General features: G+C 34.5%; 1 long non-coding RNA gene across 3 annotated transcripts; it reads right to left on the reverse strand.

The window, feature by feature from the left end:
• Window positions 1–2,776: 2,776 nt before the first annotated feature.
• Window positions 2,777–7,530, reverse strand: LOC139783331 (uncharacterized). Of its 3 annotated transcripts, XR_011721226.1 has the most exons (7): window positions 7,380–7,530; window positions 7,153–7,275; window positions 6,681–6,885; window positions 6,385–6,588; window positions 6,091–6,248; window positions 3,788–6,001; window positions 2,777–3,053 (listed from the first exon to the last, which is right to left on the reverse strand). It is a non-coding gene; the product is annotated as an uncharacterized lncRNA (long non-coding RNA). The 3 variants fall into 3 exon arrangements; XR_011721224.1 differs by having other exon boundaries at window positions 7,153–7,530; XR_011721225.1 differs by having other exon boundaries at window positions 6,087–6,248; window positions 7,153–7,530.
• Between the last annotated feature and the right edge of the window lie 3,487 nt (window positions 7,531–11,017).

The raw sequence follows: 11,017 nt of genomic DNA on the forward strand, positions 1-11,017 counted from the left end.
CTTTCTGTAAAATATATGTAGATATTAATTTATGCAAGATGTACGTGATGGTTTTCATGAAAAACACGCGACAGAGGTGAGTGTAATATTGAATAAGAAATACAAATTTTCTTTACATATTGATAGATCTAAAATATATTAATGAAGAGCGATAATCATTCTCTCACTGAGCTACTTTCTTGATTAAAAGGCAATCGTAACGCGCCGCGCATGCGTTTCGTGCATAACCCTGTACACGAGACGCGGAAACGGCACGTTGAGTGCAGTTGAGTGGCGACCGCGTGCTTCGTGTCGCATCGCGCGCGGCAAATGTTTCAGCGTTTATGTTAGTCGTATCTCACAAAATTGTCTCACAAAAATTGTCTCACAAAATTGTCTGACAAAATTGTCTCACAAAATTATTAAATTACAAAATTGTACTTTATTCAATCCAAGTGATATCTATCTTAACAAAATTATTAAAAACAGAAGTCGTTTTGTTCGACCCAACTGGCCTAATAATTATTGTAATATATTTTAAACTCACAACGTTTCGAAAATTATCTCACAAAATTGTCTCACAAAAATTGTCTCACAAAATTATTAAATTACAAAATTGTTACTTATTCAATCCAAGTGATATCTATCTCGAAAAAACCTAAATAAAAGTGGTATCTATTTAAAAAAAATATGTGAAATCTTTTAATACGGCGCATTAACAAAGAGAGGATATATATAATATCTTATACAAAATTGTGTTAAATAACTCAACCCCAAAGTGGTATGTATCTTTGTACTCCTAGGATCTTTCTATCAACCCAAGTGGTAGTAGTTTTAATTCTCCTTGATAAAATTATATATACAAAGAATCATTTCAATCATTTTAATCACAAAGAATTAAAGAGGTACATTATAAAATAAAAATATTTAATAAAATAAAATAAAAAAATTTTTTTGTAAAAAACTTGGCGCTGCTTTTTTAAGGTTAAACAGACAAACTTGCATAGGTGCATAAGCCATGCATAAAGAGATAGATTGGTCTATTCCTTTTGCACATAATCTGAACCAATCAATTCTTACGCTTATGTTTATGCGCGATGCAAATTTGTCTGGATAGACTTTAAAAAAGCAGCGCCAAGTTTTTTACAAGAAAAATTTTTTATTTATTTTAATTAAATATTTTATTTATAATGTTACCTCTTTAATTCTTTGTGATTAAAATGATTAAATGATTCTTTGTAATATTATAATTTTATCAAGGAGAATTAAAACTACTACCAACTTGGGTTGATAGAAAGATCCTCAGGAATACAAAGATACATACCACTTGGGTTGAGTTAGGTACACAATTTTGTTTTATTTTTTAAGAGGTAGTTGCACTACAATTATTTTTCAAAGCAATATATATATTCTCTTTGTAGTTGGCGTAATTTAAAGATTTTCATATATTTTTTTGAAATATATATATCACTTGGAGTGAGTTTGGTAACGCAATTTCGTGATATAATAATAATTTTGTTATAAGGTATATATATATATATATATATATATACCTGTAATATACCTATAATATTATATATCTATATATATTCTCTCTTTGTAATTGGCGCAGTATTAAAAGATTTCACATATTTTTTTTAAATAGATACCACTTGTTATTAGGTTTTTTCGAGATAGGATATCACTTGGATTGAATAAAGTAACAATTTTGTAATTTAATAATTTTGTGAGACAATTTTTGTCAGACAATTTTGTGAGACAATTTTTGTGAGACAATTTTGTGAGATAAAATTAATGATACTACCACTTGGTTTTTTTCCGAGGTAACACCACGCGTGTACTTGGCGCCCTTTTTTTACCTTTTTTGAAAAAGGTAATTTTGTACTGTATCATGCATTTTGTAGTGTTACGCATCCTCTTCTAACTAGTCTTATAAAGAATATATCTTACAAACAGTATGTACAGATTGTAAGCTAAAGGTGTTACAGACTATTATTTCTAAGAAAATAGATTTTTTTTAAATAACATGTAGACATGATACAAATAAAACAAATTATTCTTTATGTTTTTTTGTACTTTTAAGTACTCTGCATTAAAAATAATTTACATTATTTTCATCCATTTGTATCATGTCTATTTGTTATTTAAAAAATTTGGCAATTATACCGTTCAATAAAGCAAAGTTTCAGCTTTAAGAATCTGTTTTTTGAATTGCAATACGATGATTTTTAAGGAAGTTATGAGCAATCAAAGTCAAAATGCTCATTTCTTATTCAATCCACGATAAAAACTTTCAAAAGTAGAGATTTCAAGCTTTAAATCCTTTTTTTAAATTTAAATTTTATTCGTTTTTAACAAAGTTACAGCTGCTTGAATTTTGCCTATTTTTAAAGATAAATTTAGTGTTCTTTTAAAATACCTGACACATTGAAGATAATGAAAGTGCTTCTAGCATGCTCGGATTTTAGATTTCGAATATGCAACAAAATCATATGTAAGTATTTCTTCAGAAAAATGCATCAACATTGGTTAGCGCTTAAACGTTAAATTTTCTTTTCCTGCGTTAAAAACTAAAGCTACGATTTATTTAAACATTATTGGTGCAATAACTAGGTAAAACATCAATTTAAACATACATGTGTAGTTTAGACAGGATATAAATCCAGGTCAGAATTACAATTTCTTGAATGTACCAGCATTTAATTATACAGTAAATAATAAATTTATTTACAGTTACAATAGATTATACATATTAAATAAAACTTGATTGGTAAGTATGAAGTAAATAACAATATAATAGTTTTATTAAATGTTTATTTAGCAATTATGTTTTCATGTATGTATAAGAAACGTAGCATATTCACATATTCACTTTGTATGTGTGTGTTCATATGTGTATGGTCAGAGGTACGAATATATAATACTGACGGGTTATATTACTGCTTAAAAATACGGCTTAAAAATAATTATGTTACTGTCTCGGTCTTCTGCCTCGTCTACCCCAATGGTAGTTAGCTGACGACATCTTTCTTCTTGTCGTCGTATCCCCGCGGCTCTGCCTCTTGGTCTTCGAACTGTAAATATGCTCATGTACCATAGCGTTTGGTCCAAAGCGTTTGGTCTGCACTATGCGATCGTGTTCTTCTCTATTATTGACAATGCGATCAAGTGCGATTTTTTGCGCATTTTTATTACAGACGTTCTTCATTACATTAACATAACAAAGTCTATACTTTCAAGGTACATGATGATCGTTTTAAAATGGTGTCTACCTGTGAGATCTTTAAGGATTATGCGCAGTGTTCAAGCTCCCGCACGGAGCACATTAAGCTAAATTAGTCTTCGTTATTTTATTTTTATCTTGCAAATTGTCTTTATTTGTTCTCTCTCTCGCGAGCTTACCGATTATTAATATCGAGTCGCCGCAAGCGCTTGGACACTTCGATAAGATTAAAGCGATCACAGACAGAGGCATTCCGGTAAACGAAACGCCGCGAACACCCCAATAGATACAGAGGCTAATACTTCTTTTCTTTTTTTTAAGGATTTCTAATGATATCCCCTGGTGGAAATCTTCTCATGGGTAGGCAAAAAAGTCCCAATTCTCCCCATGAGTATCTTCCCTTTTTTGCCTACTTATGAGAAGATTTCCACCAGGGTAATGAAAGATCAATGTGTAATATTGTTTATCGCTGTAGTTTATTTTAATGTGTCTGTTTTTTAATTAATATCTTTATAATGCGTAATTACAAAATAAATTGATAGTGAAGTTACTAATTAAAATATAAAGAATTATAATTTTGCCTACCCTTTTTGCCTACCCATGAGAAGATTTCCACCAGGGTCCGTACCGCACGTAGGGCGTTCCCGTCGTTGCAAAACCGTTTCACGACTCGGAGGCTGCAAATGTAGCGAGTCGAGTTTGTAACGCAAGCTCCGTGTCCCAATTCGTTCTAGATGCGCTCCTCTCTACCTTATGTAATACATTACTCGCGTAAAGTATCGCGCAATTGTAATTGTACGTTATAATATGTAGTACAAATAGAGAATATACCGCGCGCGCGTGATGTAAAATTGTAAGAGTAGACCTAAAAGGTAGTAAAATCGTAAAACGTAAATATCGTAGAAAAGTTTCGCGAAAAAGCAAAGGCTCGTTCCAAAACAATAGCGGAAGGCTTATGAAATAGAATAAGAAAGCATTTATACTTCTAGTAGACCGTCGTGTTATAGTTCTGAAGGCACTGTTCAAAAGTTTATTACATTTCTTGGAATAACGGGTCTTCGCAAAAACACCTCTTCGAATGGTGCGACAAGGAGAGTCGTTATAAACATCGACATGACCATTGCACACGCCTCCTTCGGTCTATATCACAAAATTCAAAATAGAGTAGTCTCAACTTGACAGCCTGTGCCACAATGTCAATGCCATATTTGTCGGGTCTGTGATCGCTTAGGAATTATCGTGAGCTAGCAAAAATCGATGGTCAGAATTCAGGCTTATGATACGCAATGGCCGGTGCATTTCCAATAATTATGTCATATCAATATCGTATCATTATATTACACAAACGCTTATTAATTTAGAGGCACATTGCTAAGGGTCTCGGTTTTTTTTCTTTTCAAGTTGCTCCCTACATTAATGAACTTATGACAATTAGCTAATTACGATTATTCAATACGTCAGCGATTTGGCATATATGTATATATATATATATATATATAGAAGAGAGAAGTGTGTGTGACGAACGAACGGTGGATATCTTTCTTGAAAAGAACATTAATGTGTGTCAAGGTAGTTTAAAGACAATATTTGAGCTCGGAATTTCTTAAAATTAAGCGTAAAAAAATGCCATGTGCATAAAAATAATAAGACAACTCTCTACAGATGCTATAACGATCCCGCTATCGGATTTCCTTACCTAAGCAGGAAAACTTTGGCTACTGCTACACGCTATTTGTACTTCGGCGAAAAAGAGCCGAATTTACGATTCTTGCTAAGAACACCGATTGCGCATTTAGAAGAAAAAAGAACGGTACGCAGCACACACAGTACCTAAACCAGCAACAGATCATTTATATGTTCAGGAAGACCTTAACAGTACTATATATGCTCACGCTTTAATAAATCTGAATTCTACGCACAACGATTGTAATGTCAGAGAAGCATTTACTGTACTCAGAGAGTGTACTTTTTGCCGGAATGTTTAAACGTGATATTTCTTTTCTTTTCTTTTCTTTTATATTCACACACAGCACTGGACTATTTGCGTTATTCGCGCTCATAAATTATTTAAAAGCTCTTAGTCTTTTGAACATTAAAGTCCAGAATGCTGCTCTGAGATATGAATGCTCTACAGAATGTACATAGTAGACAGCAAAAGCGTCTATACCACAGGATGTTCACATTTGCTCTGATGCAAAATATCGTTTTCTTTTTTTTTCTCGAGCTACAAAAATCAGGCTGATGCAATGGCAGATACTATGTAGATATATAAAAGTTAGCTTTACAACATGTAATTAACTTTACAACATGTAAAACCTGATAAAGTTCTTAAAAAATCTAAAGAACATTCCCTGAATAAGATCAATCACACGACAATTCAGTCCTCTCTAAGTATCGTACTTTGATCGTAGAACGCATCAAATAATTTCTTTTAAGGGAATCAAAATTTTCTAAAGTAATATGTATATAATCAATGATATATTCTCATGAATGTGTGGGTCCGTCATGGTACCAGCCTGGATCCGGCCAATCAAATCATGTGATTCCGTAGAGTCTAGACACAGACATTTCTCTTCCGCATTCGTACAGATGAGCCACTTAAGATAGATCACAAAAAGTACGGAGTGGGCATTAGAGGTGGGATTACTCTCTCGGAATCAGGCACTGCCTGGAACAGCACTGGTGATCTCTGATCCACTGTCGTGAACTGCATGATACTAGCTATGTTACCACATCGATAACAATAATTTGGGACCGACCACACTGTGACGAGTTTGTCATTAAACATGTACCTATAACCTGCATGATAAAAATATGCGTCATCAATACATACTTCCGAGATATTTAAAAAATCTGCGACATAAATATTTGAGCAAAGACATACCTACCTGAACTAATTGGTGCGCCCTACAGATGAGTTTAAGATCATTCACTTCCATGAACATGTAAGTCACTTTGCTGCCAAACAGCCAGCCTGCACCACGCGGACTTACTGTCCATGTTTCTACATCTTCTGGATCGGACCAGACCAAATCACAGAAAGCACCTGTAATATGGCAATTAAGCAACGATATTTTATTATTATTGTATTATTATTGTACAATAACAGTAAATATCCAGTCATGTAACTTTTAATTATTATGTAACTTTTGCAATGACATATCACTTTATACAATTAATACCTTTGTGTGGAATCTTTTGATTTCTTTCAATCGTTCTAATTTGATCTAGTGTTCTAATAGCTGGAGACAATCCACCGTGTACACAAAGAACCTGTTCATCAATTAACTAAAACAGAATTTTATTCGAGCGTAATCAAAAGTGGAGTTATACCCTACAACAGTACTTCCACGCATTAGCATTGCCGTACTTGTTTTGGCATTCATCTAGAACAGAAAATGAAGAGACCAATGAAATCAAAGCTTTATTATACACAAATAAAAAAAGCCCAGAAAAGAAAGTATCGTTGCGCACTTACCGTAAAATCCAAATAAACGTGCGTGATTTGTCTAGTTTCGTGATTACCGCGTAGTAACGTTATCCTGTCGGACCATTTAGCTTTAAGTGTGAGCAGACGAGTAAACGTTTCTAAGCTAGCCCCGATCGACAAAATCTCCCAGGAATATGTAATTTGTATCTGGCACGGGGCCACCGTTACGAAACAGTTCCTCTAAATCATAGAACTGTAACAGCACAAAAACATGAACAATCTGATGTATATTAATATCACGATTGTGTACAAATAACTATACAGCTACAGAATATTAAAATCGAAAAGTTGTGAGGCAATAGATAATGGAAGACTAATATTGTTCCGACGCTAATTCGGAAGATTAAAATCCGCTAAAACTTTACGTCGATCCCGTAGCGGTGAGCAAGGATGCTCCGACTTTGAGGTTAGTACAACATTCATCGCACGATACTGTTATAATTGCAAATCGGAAACGTACCTCGAGTCCAGCTCTTCTGCGATCAACGAAGTCGGGATCGAACGTGTCAGTCGTCACTTTCTGCCAAGCGTAGAGAACCTTCTTTTCCGGCAGCGGTGGTAACACGATGTAGGGATACGAAATCTCCAGATAAGCACGAAGCAATTCAAATTCAGTATATCGCCGGCACGATTACGGTGTTACTACCGTTTCGCGTACGCGCGTATGCGCGCGTTGTCGCACCTTACCTCGCGACAGCGTGCGGCTCGTGCAAACGTTAACGTGCGGCCGCAATCGCGCCTCGTGTGAACAGGCTCCTTGATCTCAGTATCAGCTCCCTGCTCCCTGCCGTCAACTCCTTGATTGATTGATCTCAGTATCAGTTCCCTGCCGTCAATATATAATATATAGTATAGGTTAACCTGTATGTAAACACTCGCGTAAGAGAGAGAGTAAGTGCCTTCAACTCCGCCCCGGAGTTATGTAGCACAACGTTGCTTGACCTTCTTATCTGTGTTTTTCTTCATATTATTTTTCCTATTCTTTTGATATAATTGTAGACACTTCTAATGGTTATCCATTCCTTTCTTCTTAATATTCTTGTTACATCTATTTCCTCTGTTATTCCTCTAGCCCTCAGTTCTCTGTCCAGTCTCTCCCTCTCCTCATCATACTTGTTACATCTCCATATTATGTGATCGATACTTTCGCATTCGTTTCCACACTCGCATCTGGCGTCCTCTATATACCCCTTTCTTGCCAGCGACTCGTTGACGTTGAAATGATTACTCCTCAGTCGATTAATCAATGTTATAAAATATCTTTCTTCATTCATTTTATGAAACCATGGTTTCTTCCTTTTTCTATTATAGAAATTTTTAAAGTAATAAATCCCCTTATATTTAGCGTCTTTAATCAATGAGTCTTGTGTTTTATTCCAGATTTCTCTTCTAAATTCTTGACGAAAATCCAGTAGTGGTACTTCTATCGTCTCGTCCTCCTCTTCCTCTGTTGCTTCCTTCGCAAGTTTATCCGCCATCTCATTTCCTACTATCCCTATGTGTGCGGGAATCCATATATATATTATTCTTTTCATTTTTACCTTAATCAATCTAAAATGTCTTTCTCTAATTTCATTGATGTATTTATTTTTATAAACATTTAGATGATTATTCTTCAATGCTTGTAGAACCGCCTTCGCGTCCGTTAAGATCACTATATCTTTAGGTCTATTCTCTGCTTCATTTTCCATTATTTCCATTGTTGCTTTTATCGCTATCGCCTCTGCCGTGAATGTCGAACAATTCTTCGGGATGCTGATATTGTATGCCAGTTCTTGTTCTTCTATGACGACACTGGCCCCTAATGATTTTCCGTTCTTTTTCTTGGATCCGTCCGTATATATCACCGTGTATCTCTCTTCAAGGTTGTATTTTTCTTTGACCTTCTCCATTAATTGTCTATCAGTGGTACCTTTCTTCTTTCTGTAGTATCCTGTATCCAGGTCTACTTCTATGTAATCTGTATTAGTGCTATAATCCATGTCAAATATCTCGAATTTTCTTCTTGGTCCCATCTTCCTTCTGCACCATTTTATTCTTCTCCATGCTTCTCCTATTATACTTCTTTGGTGTATTGGTTGTTTATATCTTGCAAAATCTTCATTGTGTGTTAATTCTTCTATCCTCTTGCACATTTCCTCATCTCCATATATGCTGATCTTACTCAAAAAGTTCCTTGCTAATAATTCCGCTCTATCTCTAAGTAGTGTAACTTTTGCTTCTGCTATTATCACATTGTTTGGTGTACTGTTTCGATAACCTAACGCTGTTCGTATTCCTAATATTGAGTTCTTTCCATTTTTAATTTTTGATTTTGCTCTTTTGGAAAGTAAACAAAATTTCCATAATCCGTTATTGCTCTTATCAAACTCTTATACAACATCAAAGCTGTATTTACTTCCATCCCTTTAGATTTCTTGTTAAGGTATGTCATCAATGAGTTTGCTTTAGTTACTTTACCTTTAGTTTCTTGTACCTGTTTATGGAAATCCAGTCTACTATCTAACCATATACCCAGAAATTTAGCTTCTCTTTGGGCATATATCTTAGTATTTTGTACTTCTATATATGTATTATCACAGCCTCCATGCTTAGAAAATTGTACTAATACTGTTTTCTTAGGCTCTAATTGTAATCCTAATTCTATAAGTTTTTCGTTAATACTATTAACAGCCTTTTCCAGTTTTCGTTTATTTTCTGTTCTATTATGTCCAATAACATACGCCGCTATATCATCTGCAAATTGCACCGATTCGTATTCTACTCCCTCCTTATCTGTTATGTTACATGTATATAAAGCATATAGTAACGGGCTGAGTACCGCTCCCTGAGGGAGCCCTTTGTATACTCTACGATGTTCTGATTCCTGTCCACTAATAATAAATTCTGTGTCTCTATAATATAGCCACTTGCCTATGAATTTCATAATATTCTTTGGACAATTCAATTTCTTTAATTTTTTCATTAATATACTATATATTACATTGTCATAGGCTGATGAGACATCTAGAAAGGCTGTTAAAATATATTGATGTTTATAAATACCATTTCTTATATCTGTGGACAGTTTGACCAGATTTTCTGCACATGACCTACCTCTTCGAAATCCGTTTTGATCTTTCGCCAATTTGTCATCGTGTTCCGCCCACCAGACCAGTCGTTCATTCACCATTCTTTCCATTACCTTACCCACACATGATGATAACGCTATCGGTCTCACCTTCTCCTTGCCTGCTTTGTCGATGAACATTGTCTGATACTTTCTCCAATCTTCCGGAAACCAATCCGTAGTCCATACTTCATTACATATACTTAGCAGTGTAGCCTCCATTTCTTCCGTCATATCCTTCAACATTTTATATTCTATTCCATCTCTTCCTGGAGCTGAGTTTCTTCTAATCATTTCTAAAGCTCTTTTTAATTCTTCCTTGGTGAATTTATCTTCCACACTGGCTTCCTTGTATCTTTCTCCCTCTTGACCCTCCATTGCCGTTTGTACACTTGGTGGAGCTAGCTTCTCGATTTCCTTTCTAATTTCTTCTTCCCTGTTTTTATGTTTCCAGCTATTCCAATTTATTTTCTTCTTGACATTTTTGAAAGTTCTCATAGTATTCCATACATATGTTGGGCTGGTAAATCTGTTAATTGATGCACAGAAATTGTCAAAACTTTCTCTCTTCTTCCTGTTGATGATTTTCTTTGCTTCTGCTTTTCTCTTATTATATTGTACTAACGAGTGTGTATCCTTCTTTCTTTTAAAATTCTTCAATGCTCTCTGTCTGTTTGTTATTGCTTCATCACATTCTGCATCCCACCACGTAACTTTCCTTCTTCTTTGTTTGTCTATTTTTCTCTTCTTTTTTTCCTTATCTTCATCATCTGTCTTCTCTGTTGAACGAAAATTTTCTGTAATACTTTTAATTGTTGCTTTAATTGTTTCTATAAATGTTTTGTATTTTTCTTCTTTGTTGATTGCACCTTCCACTAGTATATTATTAAACGTCTCTTTATTTTCTTTTACTATTTTTTTCATTGCGTAATTATAATCCTTCCATTTTGTTTTTTTTGTTGAAAACCTGTTTGTTTTCTTTTTATAATCTTCAATTTCTGTTGTTATCCTTATCTCTATCGGGTAATGGTCTGAGTCCCACGTATCTTCATGTTGTCCGTACTCCATCACGTCGCTCAGGTTTGGTGTAGTAAAGATTAAATCCAAATTATTTGAGTGTTGTCCTATCGCTCCCTCTCTTGAGACTGTGTCTTCATTGATGCAGATATATTCATGATTATACATTAACTCTTGTAATCTCTCTCCTTGTTGGTCT

This window comes from Temnothorax nylanderi, unplaced genomic scaffold, assembly GCF_030848795.1.
Source record: "Temnothorax nylanderi isolate EJ_2023f unplaced genomic scaffold, tnyl_v1.0 TNYL_tig0490_pilon, whole genome shotgun sequence".
In the NCBI taxonomy this organism is placed as follows: domain Eukaryota; kingdom Metazoa; phylum Arthropoda; class Insecta; order Hymenoptera; family Formicidae; genus Temnothorax; species Temnothorax nylanderi.